The following is a 14,671-nucleotide window of genomic DNA, read 5'->3' on the forward strand; positions in this document are numbered from 1 at the left end:
ACTTCTTCCTCCCCACAGTTCAACACTCTCACAGGCACTCTCCCTTTCTTCACATCCACCACCCCTCGGGCGGCCATTACAGTGGGCCAGTGCTCGGAAGGCATGGGCTCCATCATTGCGGGGTAGTCACACCCCTGAGGCCCTACTGCTGCCCTACACCAGATCATCATCTCACTCCTAGGGGGCACAGTCAATGGAGCAACATCCATCACTCTCACTCCACCAATCTCCCCTCCTGTTGAGCTTACATGCTGGCGGTACATCAGGGCATGGATTTCACGCTGCACAGCCCTCTGCCGGCTCCCCGCCGCTGTGGCGGCCAGCTGTTGCAATAGGGTCAACACATCAGCCATGCAGTGTTCCATCACATTGGTTCCCAGCACTATCTTCGGGTTATGATCACTGGGTTCATTCATGATCACAATCATACCCTGGTGTTGTAGTTCAGCTTGCCCCACTGTCATAGCCACTTGTTTATACCCCACCTGGGTCAAGGGAAGCCCATTAGCGGCTATCAACGTTATACTATTGTCTGGAGGCGCCAGCTCGTCTACGGCCCAATACCGCTGGTACAACTTGTACGGTATAGTAGTTACCTGTGATCCAGTGTTCAAGAGAGCCATCACTGGTATGCCGTCCACAGCCACGGGGATGATAGGGCGGGCCCCGATATATCGGTCTCGCCAGTCCGGGGGGCCACGATGTTCTACTCCTGAGGATTGGCCCGGGGCCCCAGGGGTTGCTCGTTTAACGGGCACTGTCGGTAGTAATGGCCCGGCTTACGGCACTTGTAGCAGATTGGAGGTCTGCTCCGCGGGTTGTTAGCACTTCTCTGCTGCATCCAGGGAACATCCTCGGGACTGTCAGCAAGCTGTATCTGCGCTGGAGGCTGAGATCTGGTCAAAGGTTGCAGTGCAGCAAGGATTTTGGCAAGGTCTCTGTCCATGCGATGGACCTGGGCTGCCAACTCTTCGACTGTGCTGCTCGGGACCGCAGGTATTACAGAGGTTGGTTTGGCTGAGGCCGCCACAACAGGAGCTGTCTCGACGGGCCACGGGACGGGTTCCAGAACTTCAGCAGCTGGGGGCTGGAGTGCTTTGATAGCCCGCTCTTTCAACTCCGCAAAGTCCACATCAGGGTGTTCCAGGGCCCACAGCCGGAGTTGTTTACGATCCTCAGGGGACCTCATCCCCTGCGCAAATTGCTCCACCAACATCTTGAGGCTATCCGCCTCATTAATAGAGTTCACCCGCTTCAGCATGCGGAGGGCGGTCTGCAGACGTAGAGCATAGTCTCGAATGCTATCCCCGGCTCGTTGCCGGCACTGGTAAAACTGCATCCTCAGCTCAGCTTCAGTCCGGGTCTCGAAGGCAGTCTGTAGCTTCTCAAAGATGGTGGCTACAGAGAGCCGATCCCCCGCGGCCCAGGTCTCCGCTTCCTGCTCCGCCGCACCGGTTAGCTGGCCTAGCACTATCGCCGCTCGTTGCTTATCAGTCAGGGGGTACAGCTCTAGCAACGGGTTAATCTTTTTCCGGAAGGCCTGTAGGGCATCCGGTTTCCCATCATACTGCGGTAGCCAGGCAGCTCCGGGCGCATAGGGCAAGGAGAACGGCATGACCTGAGCGAGCGCGGGGGCCGCGGCACCTCCCGCCGGTACCGCCGGGACTTGGGCAGGTCCATTCCCATCCGCGGGTGCCGCTGCGGCTGCGACCACCGCTCCTCCAGCGGCTCCGTCGGTCGCAAACATCTTGTTTCCGTCCCCCTTAGCTCTTTCCGGCCCCTCCTCTCTCGGGGCGGGGTTTTGGCCTTCGCGCCTCTACTGCTCGAGAAGACACTCGAGCGGGAACTTTTCGCGCCAAAGATGGCGGCTTCTGAAATTTTTCTGCCGGATACCTCCGGCGGTAACAAGGCGCACCTCTACCAGACGGCAGAGCGGTAAGATCCTGTTCGTGACGCCAAGTTGTCGTGGCCGGGGAGGAGGGTGTCGGCACACTACGCTCACCCCTTCTGCTCGGGTCCGGCAGCTGCTCAGTGGTGGCTCGAGCTGTGGGCCGGATCCCGGGGTTTCTCGAGCGACACTCCTCGCCCGTGAGTGAAAAGGGGTTTGTGGTTGGGTGTGGGGATTGTTATAGTTCGTGACGCCACCCACGGTTGTGGTGATTTCACCACCGCTGCTCTGTACGGGGCTCCCGGGGATGGTGATGCGGCACAGCCAGGTGTTGTGTTGCCCCTCCGTGGGTAGGGGTTGGTGATCCCGGGGCCCGGTGATGGAGAAGTAGGTGCGGGGCCTGATGGGCGCACGGACGCGGGGCAGCGCTGTGCCTTGCGGCACTGTGGTACTCACTCAGCCTGAGACATGGACACAGTTTGTACGGTAAACCAAACGGCTGGTAGGACGGTCCCACAGACGGCTGCACCTGCACTCCCGGTAGGTGATGGTGATGTCCCTCTTCCTTGCACCTATGTTTCTCTTGTGGTAGCGGTGGATTCCCTCCGGTTACCCGCTCCCCGACTGCAATCTGGGCCGGAGGAGCTCTACACTTTGCCCGCAGGCGCTGGCCCTGAGAAACTGGTGCCATGGCGGTGGCGGTGTCTCTCTGCTTCAGGTTGGGCTGTTGCCTTCAATCGGGACTTGGTTGTTGGGGGATCTGCGTCCCCGTCACTGACGGATTCGGCAAATTTGGCGACTCCTAGCCTTGCCGGGGTCCGAGAGGCCCCTGCCCTGGTGCTGACTGTCCTTCGGAACACTGCTCCAGACCACCGGGCACACAGCCAACGGGGTCCTTCCAGGAACTTCCAAACGGTCCCCCTCCAGACAGTCACCGCCGTCGCTGACCTTGCTGATCTGGCTCTACACAAAGCTGGACCCTTCAGGCTTTCTTTCTCTTCTGTCACTTCACTTGCTTTCCTCCTTTTTCCACTTTTCTACTTTCACTCTCACTTTGCTGTTGACTTTTGCCCTGTCCAGACTACTCCTCCACTCCTTCCACTTCCTCCTCCTAGACTAGACTCCGTTGTTCACCCTTTCATGTCCCTCACTGGACTCTATCTGCCTGGTTTCTCCCGCCTCCAGAGCTGTGACCTCCTTGGTGGGCGGAGCCAACCGCCTGGCCCACCCCCTGGTGTGCATCATCAGACTCCTGGAGGAAGGCAACAAGGATTTCTGGTTAGCTGTGGTGTTCCTACCTGGGATGTGGGGTGTGGTGGTGTGTGACCTGTGTCCCCTGGCTTGCCCAGGGCGACACATATGTATCCAGTAGGCCTCGCGGTCCCTGAGGATTTGAACACGGTACCCACTCCTCCTGGGCAACGGCACGTGTTCCAAAACCTGATACCTAAGTTGAGATATATAATGACCCCTAGCGATGAAGTGTGCTGGAATCGGAAGTACAGTTTGACCACAACGTATGGTAGATTTATGTTTACTGATGCGGTCTCGGATATGTTGGGTGGTTTCCCCAACATATCCGAGACCGCAAGGACACTTGATTAAGTAAACAACAAAGTTAGTCTCACAAGTATAGAAACCCTTAATAGGGTATTTTTTGCCGGTTCGTGGATGTGTGAAATTCTCACCTTTTGTGACATTAGAGCACTGAACGCAATGGAGGCATGGGAATGTACCCTTGCGTGGCGTGGAGAGAAAACTCTGTCTGTCCTTGGATGTGGAGGAGCCAATGTCTGCTCGTACCAAAGTGTCCTTAATGTTGCGAGGACGTTTGTGGCAAATAAGTGGTGGATTTTGGAATTCTGCAATTCCGGGATAGGCATTGCCAAGGATTGGCCAATGTCTTTTGATGACCTGGCTAAAAGATGGGGAAAAGGGATGGTAAGTGTTAATGAATGGGATGCGCGGATTAGGTTTGGGCTCTGAATCACGTATCCGGGTAGTGGAGGCTGCAATATGGCGAGGATAGTCTCTAGCCAGAAACTTTCTGCTCATCTCTTCATGTCGCATTTGACGGACTGTGGGATCAGAGACGATTCTGTCCACTCTACAGTGCTGGGAGATCAGTAAGGATTGTTTGATGTGTTTAGGATGACAGCTACTATACAGGAGTAGACTATTTTTATCAGTGGGTTTGGTATAGATATCCGTAAATAGCCTCCCATTGCAATCCTTATTGACCAGTGTATCAAGGAAGTTGATGGAATTTTTATCGTAATGTACGGTGAACGATATAATGGGGGAAACTGTATTGATGCTGTGGAAGAATTCGGTAAGTGATTCCTCGTTGCCGTTCCAGACGAAAAATACATCGTCTATGTATCTTTTCCACAAGGGGATATGAGTGGGGAAGAGGGGGTGAGAGTAGACAAAATCTTCCTCAAATTTGGCCATGTATATATTTGCGTAAGGGGGCGCTACGTTTGACCCCATAGCGGTCCCCTTACGCTGTAAATAGAATGTGTCCTCAAATAGGAAGAAATTGTTCTCCAAGACCACCCTCAGGGTATCCAAACAGAACTGTTTTTTGAGTCCGTCAAAATCGGTGTGCTTGTCAAGGAACCACATCACCGCCTCGAGGCCCCCTTGGTGGTCGATGCTGGTATATAGACTGGTAACGTCCATAGTCACCAGAAGGCAGGTGTTGGTGATGCAGTTAGTGTTGGATATAACTTCCAAGAAATGGGTGGTGTCCTTTGGGTGTGACTGCGTCTTGGGAATGAGAGGAGTGAATATTATTTCCAAGGTGCGGGCTAGGGGAGATAGGATGGAGTCTGTGGAAGCGACAATGGGTCGGCCAGGGGGTGAGGTGAGATTCTTATGAATTTTCGGAAGGGTGTAAAATACGGGTGTGATGGGATGGTTATTGATTAAGAATTCAGACAATTTGTGATCTATTGTTGCATTTTTAGAATAAAAATCAACAAGGTCACGGATAATTGAATTGATTGTTGTGGTTGGATCCCGTGGGATTGGGGTATATGTGTTCGTGTCACTGAGCTGGTTTCTAATCTCAGATATGTAATATGATTTATCAAGGACGACAATAGCGCCCCCTTTATCTGCCGGTTTAATCACCAGATGGGGATTATTCTTGAGTGAAGTAAGGGCTCTGGATTCCTCGTTAGTCATGTTGTGGCGCAGGTGCATGTGTCCATGTCCGATGTCAGATTTAATTTTATCAATATCCCGTGTGACCAAGGATAGGTAGGTTTCGATGGGGTGATAATTCCTCGGGGGTTGGAAGGAGCTTGGGTTGCGAAGACCCAAGTCATGTAGTGTAATGGAGGCTAAAGGTGGAGAGTTTGTTGTGGAGATAGCGGAGTTACTGTCCAGGGAATTCAGAGGGGTGGAAAAGTGGGCCTTCAGACGGAGGTTCCTAAAGAAACGATTAAGTTCTTGCTCTAAAGTGAAGGTATTGAGTGGGGGTGTAGGGCAAAATGTCAGACCTTTCTGTAGAACCTTGGTTTCTGTGGGTGTGAGGATTGTTGAGGAAATGTTGTACACGATGTTTTCCCTACCTGGGACCGCGTGGTTATCCTGTGGGGGAGAGCCCTGTTTCTTGCCCCTCCTGGTTTGCCTCTTGGTTGTAGACCTGTGCCTAAAAAAGAAGAGGAGGGACCAGAATTGCTCTGATCGCTGTCCGAACTGTATGCACTTGTGTAGTTGCCTCGATGGGAGGGCCTTCTCTCGGATAGAAATGAGGGGGTACGCCATTTGTAGACCCGGTTTTTGAGATAGTCGTCCTGGTCACGTATGAATTTCGAACGCTTACGGGTCTGTAGAGTTTGCTGAAATTCTGTGATGGTTTCTTTATTTTTCGTTCTTAGTGTAGAGAAGTCCGCTGCAGGAAGGGTCTGGGTCAGCTGTTCCTCTATAGTTTTTATATTGACGTCCACTGCGTTGATTTCTTTTTGCAAATAGTCCAATGTTAAGATAATAATATCAAGAGAACACTTGTTCAGGATACTCTCAAACTGGTCACAGTATGAGGGATTATCTGCAAAGAGGGTGGTCCTTAAAGGGACTCTAAGCCCTCTGGGGATACGCTGTGCTTTGTGATATTCCGCAAGAGTTATTGCATGGAGTTCCAACGACGTGTGCCGTTTTAACTCTTTAAGGTAATCTCTAGTGCGGAGCTCCTTTGTTGGTACAGTAAGAAATTGATTAGTTGCTGCTATCCCAGCCAGGACAGTCGCAGCTTGATCGTTACTGTATGACAATGTGGGGAGAGACATTGAAGGTGCTGCGCAGGAGCGCCAGCATAAATAAATGTCAAAAATTATGGGTAGAGCTGGGCTCAACTGCCTAAGGAGGAAGGTGCTTAAGGGAAAGAAAGCGCTAAGTAATATATTGGATCCCAAGCACTCAAATTAGGACAAAGAGAATAAATGCAAAAAAGTGTTATTTTATTGGACTATTTGCAAAAAAGAAAACGCCACCACAATATAGCAAAAGCTGACGTTTCGGCCTGTTAGGCCTTTTTCAAGGTTTTTGCCTATGAGAAATGATAGAAAGTATATTACACACCACAAAGTGTCAGAAAAAACAAAAAAGTTTCACAAACATATATGTACACATGCATATTTATATACAAGGTATTTACACGTACGTATAGTGGGAGGGTGGATAGGACGAATTAGACGTCACGGGATTGTACCATGTGGCGTTTGCTTTGCTTTGCAAGGGTACGTCACTGAATAGAGTAGAAAGCAATTAATTAGCACCAAAAAAGGGGAGATGTCATAGTCATATAGTAACAAGCAATAAAAAGTCAGTGAGCTCATATTAGATAGCTGTCCTTGCCAAACCAGGAGGAGACACATGAATAGACAGGGAATCATACTAATGCGGGGACACCATAGAGAGGGCTATATGCATCAGAGCAACAGCAGATTAAAGCAATGCAGAGTACATAAACCAAGGGTACATTAAAGCATAAATTCAGACAAGCATGTTATCATTGGCACATACCGGAGGCCAGGGAGGCCCAGAAGACAGGTGGAGGAAGAGAAAGGATGCCTGTGGAGAGAGATGGTGAGGCAGTGGTAAATACAAGGACGTGCCTGGTGAAGTAGATCAGCAGTTGTGGACTGGAGAGAGCAGAGCGCATCTATAGTAAGTTACCTGAATAACACAGGGAGTGGGGACAGGGTCCCAGGGGTCTGTGATGGAGGCAGGAGGCATGTCGGTGTGGTGTGTGGCGCGTATTTATAGCCACTTCCGGGTGTCCGGTACTGGGGCTACTGCGCCTGCGTGTATGACGTTGGTGGTGGCGTGGGAACGCAGCTGCACCTGCGTGGAGCGTCACACTAGGGGCGGGGACAGAACTAGTAGTTTGAGAGGTGTGTGCGATGAAGCGTCACTTCTGTAATGTCTATCGCGCATGCGCACGTGACGTCACTGCAGCGCAACTGCGCATGCGTGAAGCGTCATAACGGAGGCACTGTTTTAGAAGGTGTGTGCTAGTGCTAGTGTGCACGGAGGGGGCGTCATCTAGTGGGTATGGGCCAAGTCCACAATAGGGGATATGGATGATAGTAATAAGAGACAGGCTGATGCGGGATACTTCTAAACATAGAATAATATCAATAAGGAGTTGTATGTGCTTAAGGATGTTTATGGATATGGGGGTGTGTGTTATGCAGAAAGTAAAAACTGTAGGATGGCAGAATGAGGGGTATGGCCAATTGCCTCTTATTACTGGTTGTGTTAATGTGTGTGTGTACAGATTGTTAGGGCAGAGGAGTATGAGAAAAGGGGGGGAAGGTTGGTGCGGGGGGTTTAAGATGTGTGTGAAAGAAATATGAGAGAGAAAAGGAAGATCTGGAAGTGATGATATAAGACTGCAGGGAAGTACCGTATTTTTCGGACTATAAGACGCACCGGACTATAAGACGCACCCTGGTTTTAGAGGAGGAAAATGGGAAAATAAAACTTTAAGCAAAAAATGTGGTCATGACACACTGTTATAGGGCGAGGATCTGCTGCTGACACTGTTATGGGGGTAATGTCCCCAAATTCTCTACTAAGGTACCCCATCCTGGTAATGATCCTCCTGCCTTGTATATGATCCTGCTATAAACCCCCATCCATCCTGTTCACATACCCCCCCATCCAGCCTGTTCACATACCCCCCCCATCCAGCCTGTTCACATACCCCCCCCCCATACAGCCTGTTCACATACCCCCCCCCATCCAGCCTGTTCACATACCCCCCCCATCCAGCCTGTTCACATACCCCCCCATCCAGCCTGTTCACATACCCCCCCATCCAGCCTGTTCACATACCCCCCTCCATCCAGCCTGTTCACATACCCCCCCATCCAGCCTGTTCACATACCCCCCCATCCAGCCTGTTCACATACCCCCCCATCCAGCCTGTTCACATACCCCCCCCATCCAGCCTGTTCACATACCCCCCCCATCCAGCCTGTTCACATACCCCCCCCATCCAGCCTGTTCACATACCCCCCCCCATCCAGCCTGTTCACATACCCCCCCATCCAGCCTGTTCACATACCCCCCCCATCCAGCCTGTTCACATACCCCCCCCCATCCAGCCTGTTCACATACCCCCCCCATCCAGCCTGTTCACATACCCCCCCATCCAGCCTGTTCACATACCCCCCCATCCAGCCTGTTCACATACCCCCCCCATCCAGCCTGTTCACATGCCCCCCCATCCAGCCTGTTCACATGCCCCCCCATCCAGCCTGTTCACATGCCCCCCCATCCAGCCTGTTCACATGCCCCCCCATCCAGCCTGTTCACATGCCCCCCCATCCAGCCTGTTCACATGCCCCCCCATCCAGCCTGTTCACATACCCCCCATCCAGCCTGTTCACATACCCCCCCCATCCTGCCTGCTCATATACTCCCATCGTGCTCATATACCATCCTGGTATATGGCCTGTATCCTATAGCACAGAGAAAAAAATAAACGTTTATACTCACCTTTTCCTCACTCCCTGCAGCACCGATCACATCTTCCTCTCTGGCACGCTGATCTGTGTGTGTGGAGTCGTTCCCCTGCTGCATCGCGATGTCTTCCTGTCTGTGCCGATCAGCTGACCAGCTCGGCACAGATCAGCTGACCGGCACAGATCAGCTGACCGGCACAGATCGGAAGTCATCGCGTGCAGCAGGGGGGCGGCTCCACACACGGGGACGGGTGAGTGCACTGATTCACTGCACCCCGCGCTGGTAATGACGCGCGGGGGGCAGTGAATACAGCCGCACATGATCACTCCAGGCTGTAATTGCCAGGGGTGATCATGCCGGCTCTTTACTATGCGCGCGTCCCCGCTCATCCTTCCGCCCACCTGTCAGTGCCGGCTTCAGCGCTGAGAGATGGGCGGGAGGATGGGCGTGCATATGTAATGAGCGGGCCCACGTGGTCACGAGCAGGCGCTGCTGCTGCCTGCTCGTGCCCCCGATGACCCGCAGCACCCTCATTCCCAGCCGCAGCCCTATAGTCAGACCATAAGACGCACCCCCAACTTTCCCCCAACATTTGGGGGAAAAAAAGTGCGTCTTATGGTCCGAAAAATACGGTAAATGGATGTGCAGATGTAATGTAGTATATGTAGTATAGACCGTGGGTTGGGAGTCAATCTGTAACCTGAGACTAATCCGTGTGCCTGGAAGAAAAAAGGGGGGGAGGGGGGTGTTTAGGGATGGTACCTTATAGAAAGGTGGTGCCCATGATAAGGATGTGAGAGTGGAATCCTGCCCGTGATGAAGGTGGTCAATACCTCTGAAAAAGAAAATGAGAATAAATTAGAGCTTGCAAAAGTACATGAATACCTGGATATGTACATGATAGTCTGAAGCGTTTATACAAAACTACATAGGCTTTAGCCGCTATATATCACAGTTGCTGAATAGCATGGTAGCTGAAAATTAATAGTTAACTTCATACTCTCTGTTCATGCCCCATGGTTCTAGAGTCTGCAATGTATGTATCCAGTAGGCCTCGCGGTCCCTGAGGATTTGAACACGGTTCCCACCCCTCCTGGGCAATGGCACGTGTTCCAAAACCTGATACCTAAGTTGAGATATTGAATGACCCCTAGCGATGAAGTGTGCTGGAATCGGAAGTGCAGTTTGACCACAACGTATGGTAGATTTATGTTTACTGATGCGGTCTCGGATATGTTGGGTGGTTTCCCCAACATATCCGAGACCGCAAGGACTAACTTTGTTGTTTACTTAATCAAGTGTCCTTGCGGTCTTGGATATGTTGGGGAAACCACCCAACATATCCGAGACCGCATCAGTAAACATAAATCTACCATACGTTGTGGTCAAACTGCACTTCCGATTCCAGCACACTTCATCGCTAGGGGTCATTCAATATCTCAACTTAGGTATCAGGTTTTGGAACACGTGCCGTTGCCCAGGAGGGGTGGGAACCGTGTTCAAATCCTCAGGGACCGCGAGGCCTACTGGATACATACATTGCAGACTCTAGAACCATGGGGCATGAACAGAGAGTATGAAGTTAACTATTAATTTTCAGCTACCATCCTATTCAGCAACTGTGATATATAGCGGCTAAAGCCTATGTCGTTTTGTATAAACGCTTCAGACTATCATGTATATATCCAGGTATTCATGTATTCATGTACTTTTGCAAGCTCTAATTTATTCTCATTTTCTTTTTCAGAGGTATTGACCACCTTCATCACGGGCAGGATTCCACTCTCACATCCTTATCATGGGCACCACCTTTCTATAAGGTACCATCCCTAAACACCCCCCTCCCCCCCCTTTTTTCTTCCAAGCACACGGATTAGTCTCAGGTTACAGATTGACTCCCAACCCACGGTCTATACTACATATACTACATTACATCTGCACATCCATTTACTTCCCTGCAGTCTTATATCATCACTTCCAGATCTTTCTTTTCTCTCTCATATTTCTTTCACACACATCTTAAACCCCCCCCCACCAACCTCCCCCCCCCTTTTCTCATACTCCTCTGCCCTAACAATCTGTACACACACACATTAACACAACCAGTAATAAGAGGCAATTGGCCATACCCCTCATTCTGCCATCCTACAGTTTTTACTTTCTGCATAACACACACCCCCATTTCCATAAACATCCTTAAGCGCATACAACTCCTTATTGATATTATTCTATGTTTAGAAGTATCCCGCATCAGCCTGTCTCTTATTACTATCATCCATATTCCCTATTGTGGACTTGGCCCACACCCACTAGATGACGCCCCCTCCGTGCACACTAGCACTAGCACACACCTTCTAAAACAGTGCCTCCGTTATGACACTTCACGCATGCGCAGTTGCGCTGCAGTGACGTCACGCGCGCATGCGCGATAGACATTACAGAAGTGACGCTTCATCGCACACACCTCTCAAACTACTAGTTCTGTCCCCGCCCCTAGTGTGACGCTCCACGCAGGCGCAGCTGCGTTCCCACGCCACCACCAACGTCATACACGCAGGCGCAGTAGCCCCAGTACCGGACACCCGGAAGTGGCTATAAATACGCGCCACTGTCACGCTCCCCGGGTCCCCTGCTCTGCTCCCCGGCTCACCTGCCACGCTCCCCGGCTTCCCTGCTTCGCTCCCTGGCTCCTCTGTTAGGCGTCCTCCGCTCCACAGTCTCCAGCCCCCATCACCTGCGGTCCCCAGGCGGCCCGGTCCCCGCTCCCGGCGCCCGTCGGCAGCTCTGCTCCAGGCCGGCTCCCCTGCTTCCTATACACCGCTCCCTGCCCTGGCTTCTGGCACCCGGGCCTCGCGCATGCGCATTAGGGCGCGCGCGCGGTCATTGACCCTCTCTTAAAGGGCCAGCGTCCACTGACAGGATATTGAACACACAGGTACAGGGTATAAAGGGGTTTAATGTCCAAGTGGGCGGGGCCTGTTCTTCGTGTTTCCTAAGCTAGGAGTCAGGTCTCCTTGTGTCTGTGATATACTTACCTATCTCTCTTCTAGAGCCGCTCCTGCCTCGCCATCCGGTCCTGCCGATTCCCGAACCCCGAACGCTGACTATCTGCCATCTCGTCAGTCCGTACCATCTCTGATCCCTGTGGTGATCCGTCCTCTCGCTCCATCGGTTCCGGACTCTGCCTGACAACATCTCAGCCTCCGAACCTGAGCTCCGTCACCCGGACTACCATCAGTGACTCCGTGGTCCCAGGGACTTCTCCATTCCACTCTTTTGCACGGACTGTCCTGCTACCCGTAGTGCTCCGGCTACCGGACCCCTTGCCTTCAGTAAGGTGTTCAGCCCAGTGGATCCACCTCCTGGGTCTGCCCGTCCACCTGGCCCTAACAGTAAGAACAGGCCATGGATCCCGCCGAAGCACTAGCGGCCTTGCAGGAGGAACTCACACGCCAGCGTGAGACCCAGACCCGCATGCTGAATGTCATGTCTTCTGTGGACGCCCGCCTGAACACGCTGCAAGCGTCGGTCACATCTTCGGCATCTCGAGCTTCCACTGTACAATCCACGGCCACAGCTCCCATGGCAGCCTCCTCGGATGCTTCCAGACTTCGTTTGGCCTCACCACCCCGGTACGCCGGAGATCCCAAGACCTGCAGGGGTTTCATCAATCAATGCTCTCTCCATTTCAAGCAGCTGCCGCACTTGTTTGCCTCCGACCAAGCCAAGGTCGCGTTCATGATGTCCCATCTAGAGGGTGAGGCACTGGCCTGGATGAACCCCTTGTGGGAGAAGGAGGATCCGGTGACCACCAACATCCAGGAGTTCCTGCAGGCATTTCGTGGCACCTTTGACGAGCCCGGACGCGCCTCCGCGTCTGCCTCATCTCTCCTCCGGCTACGTCAGGGGACTCTGACGGTGGGCCAATATGCCATCCGTTTTCGCACCTTGGCTTCGGAACTCGGGTGGAACAATGAGGCTCTAACCGCCGCCTTCTGGGAAGGCCTCTCGGGTCGTATTAAAGATGAGCTGGCTGGTCGTGACGTGCCGTCCACCCTGGATGCCCTGATTGCACTAGCGACTCGAGTGGATCTTCGCTTTCAGGAACGATCCAAAGAGGTGTCCCGTGAGAGACGTCCGATACGGCATTCCTCTCCTCCGCAGAAGCCCGCCGTACTTCAGTCAACGTCATCTGGTGTCTCCGTCCACGAGCCTATGCAGATCGACCGTTTGCGGCAGTCCGAACAACGCCGAGCAGAACGTCTCGCCAAGGGCCTCTGCTTCTACTGCGGAGAGGGCACACACCTTCTACGCTCCTGTCCAGAGAGGCCGGGAAACTCCAAAGCCTAGGGTTGGTAGGAGAGGCCACCCTAGGTGCTGGGACTCTCTCAGACCCGGTTACGTGGACTGTTCAAGTGACAACGGGAGAGACGCGGTTCACGGCCGAGGCGTACCTCGATTCCGGGGCAGCAGGCAATTTCATCCAGCAGGCCACGGTGGACAAGTACCAGGTGCCTGTTACTCCACTCGACAAACCCCTCGTGATTGCCTCTGTGGATGGGAGACCCCTCTCTGACACCATCTCGTGGATCACCAAGCAGGTGGAACTGCGTATCGGTGCCCTGCACACCGAGAACATCGCTCTCTATGTCCTCCCACACATGTCTCATCAAATCCTGCTGGGACTCCCCTGGTTACGGACACACGAACCGTCAGTCAGCTGGGGTACTGGTGAAATCACCCGATGGGGCTCCTCTTGCCACGAGAACTGTCTGAAGACTATACAGCCCATCCGACGACCTCCAGTTCCGGAGTCCCTACTGGGACTGCCTTCGGCCTATTGGTCCTTCGCGGACGTCTTTGATAAAAAGGAGTCAGAAGTACTGCCGCCACATCGTCCTTACGATTGTGCCATCGACCTGCTCCCGGGAACTACACCACCTCGAGGACGGATATATCCGCTGTCTCCTGCCGAAACAAGGGCCATGTCTACCTACATCACAGAGAACCTGGCAAGGGGATTCATTCGGAGATCCTCCTCTCCTGCTGGAGCAGGCTTCTTCTTCGTTAAGAAGAAAGAGGGCGACCTACGCCCATGCATTGACTACCGGGGATTGAACCAAATCACCGTGAAAAATAAATACCCCCTGCCGCTCATCCCCGAATTGTTTGATCGGCTTAGAGGAGCTCGTGTGTTTACCAAGTTGGATCTTCGGGGTGCCTACAACCTGGTCCGCATCCGCTCGGGGGACGAATGGAAGACCGCGTTCAATACTCGCGATGGGCACTATGAATACTGTGTGATGCCCTTCGGCCTGTGTAACGCACCAGCAGTCTTTCAGGAATTGGTGAACGTCGTGTTCCGGGACCTTCTCTACGTCTGTGTGGTGGTGTATCTTGATGACATCCTGGTCTTTTCTCCGGACCTCCAGACCCACAGAGAGAACGTGCAGCTGGTACTACAAAGACTGAGGGAAAATCGTCTGTACGCCAAGTACGAGAAGTGTGTCTTCGAGCAGTCTTCTCTTCCCTTCCTGGGTTACGTAATCTCCGATACCGGCTTGCAGATGGATCCGGAGAAGGTCTCTTCCATTCTCAAATGGCCCCCTCCTTCTGGACTGAAGGCAATCCAACGCTTTCTGGGATTCGCAAACTATTACCGTCAGTTCATCCCTCACTTCTCTGCTCTGACTGCACCTCTCTCCGCCTTGACCAAGAAGGGGGCTAATCCAAAGGACTGGTCACCTGCGGCCGACGCCGCGTTTGGCTCTCTGAAGCAGGCATTTGCTTCCTCCCCTG

At 52.8% G+C, this 14,671-nt stretch overlaps 1 long non-coding RNA gene across 1 annotated transcript; it reads right to left on the reverse strand.

The window, feature by feature from the left end:
• Window positions 1–6,562: 6,562 nt before the first annotated feature.
• Window positions 6,563–9,708, reverse strand: LOC142287396 (uncharacterized). Its single transcript, XR_012748380.1, has 3 exons — window positions 9,635–9,708; window positions 6,923–6,970; window positions 6,563–6,644 (listed from the first exon to the last, which is right to left on the reverse strand). It is a non-coding gene; the product is annotated as an uncharacterized LOC142287396 (long non-coding RNA).
• Between the last annotated feature and the right edge of the window lie 4,963 nt (window positions 9,709–14,671).

This window comes from Anomaloglossus baeobatrachus, chromosome 2, assembly GCF_048569485.1.
Source record: "Anomaloglossus baeobatrachus isolate aAnoBae1 chromosome 2, aAnoBae1.hap1, whole genome shotgun sequence".
NCBI classification, from domain to species: domain Eukaryota; kingdom Metazoa; phylum Chordata; class Amphibia; order Anura; family Aromobatidae; genus Anomaloglossus; species Anomaloglossus baeobatrachus.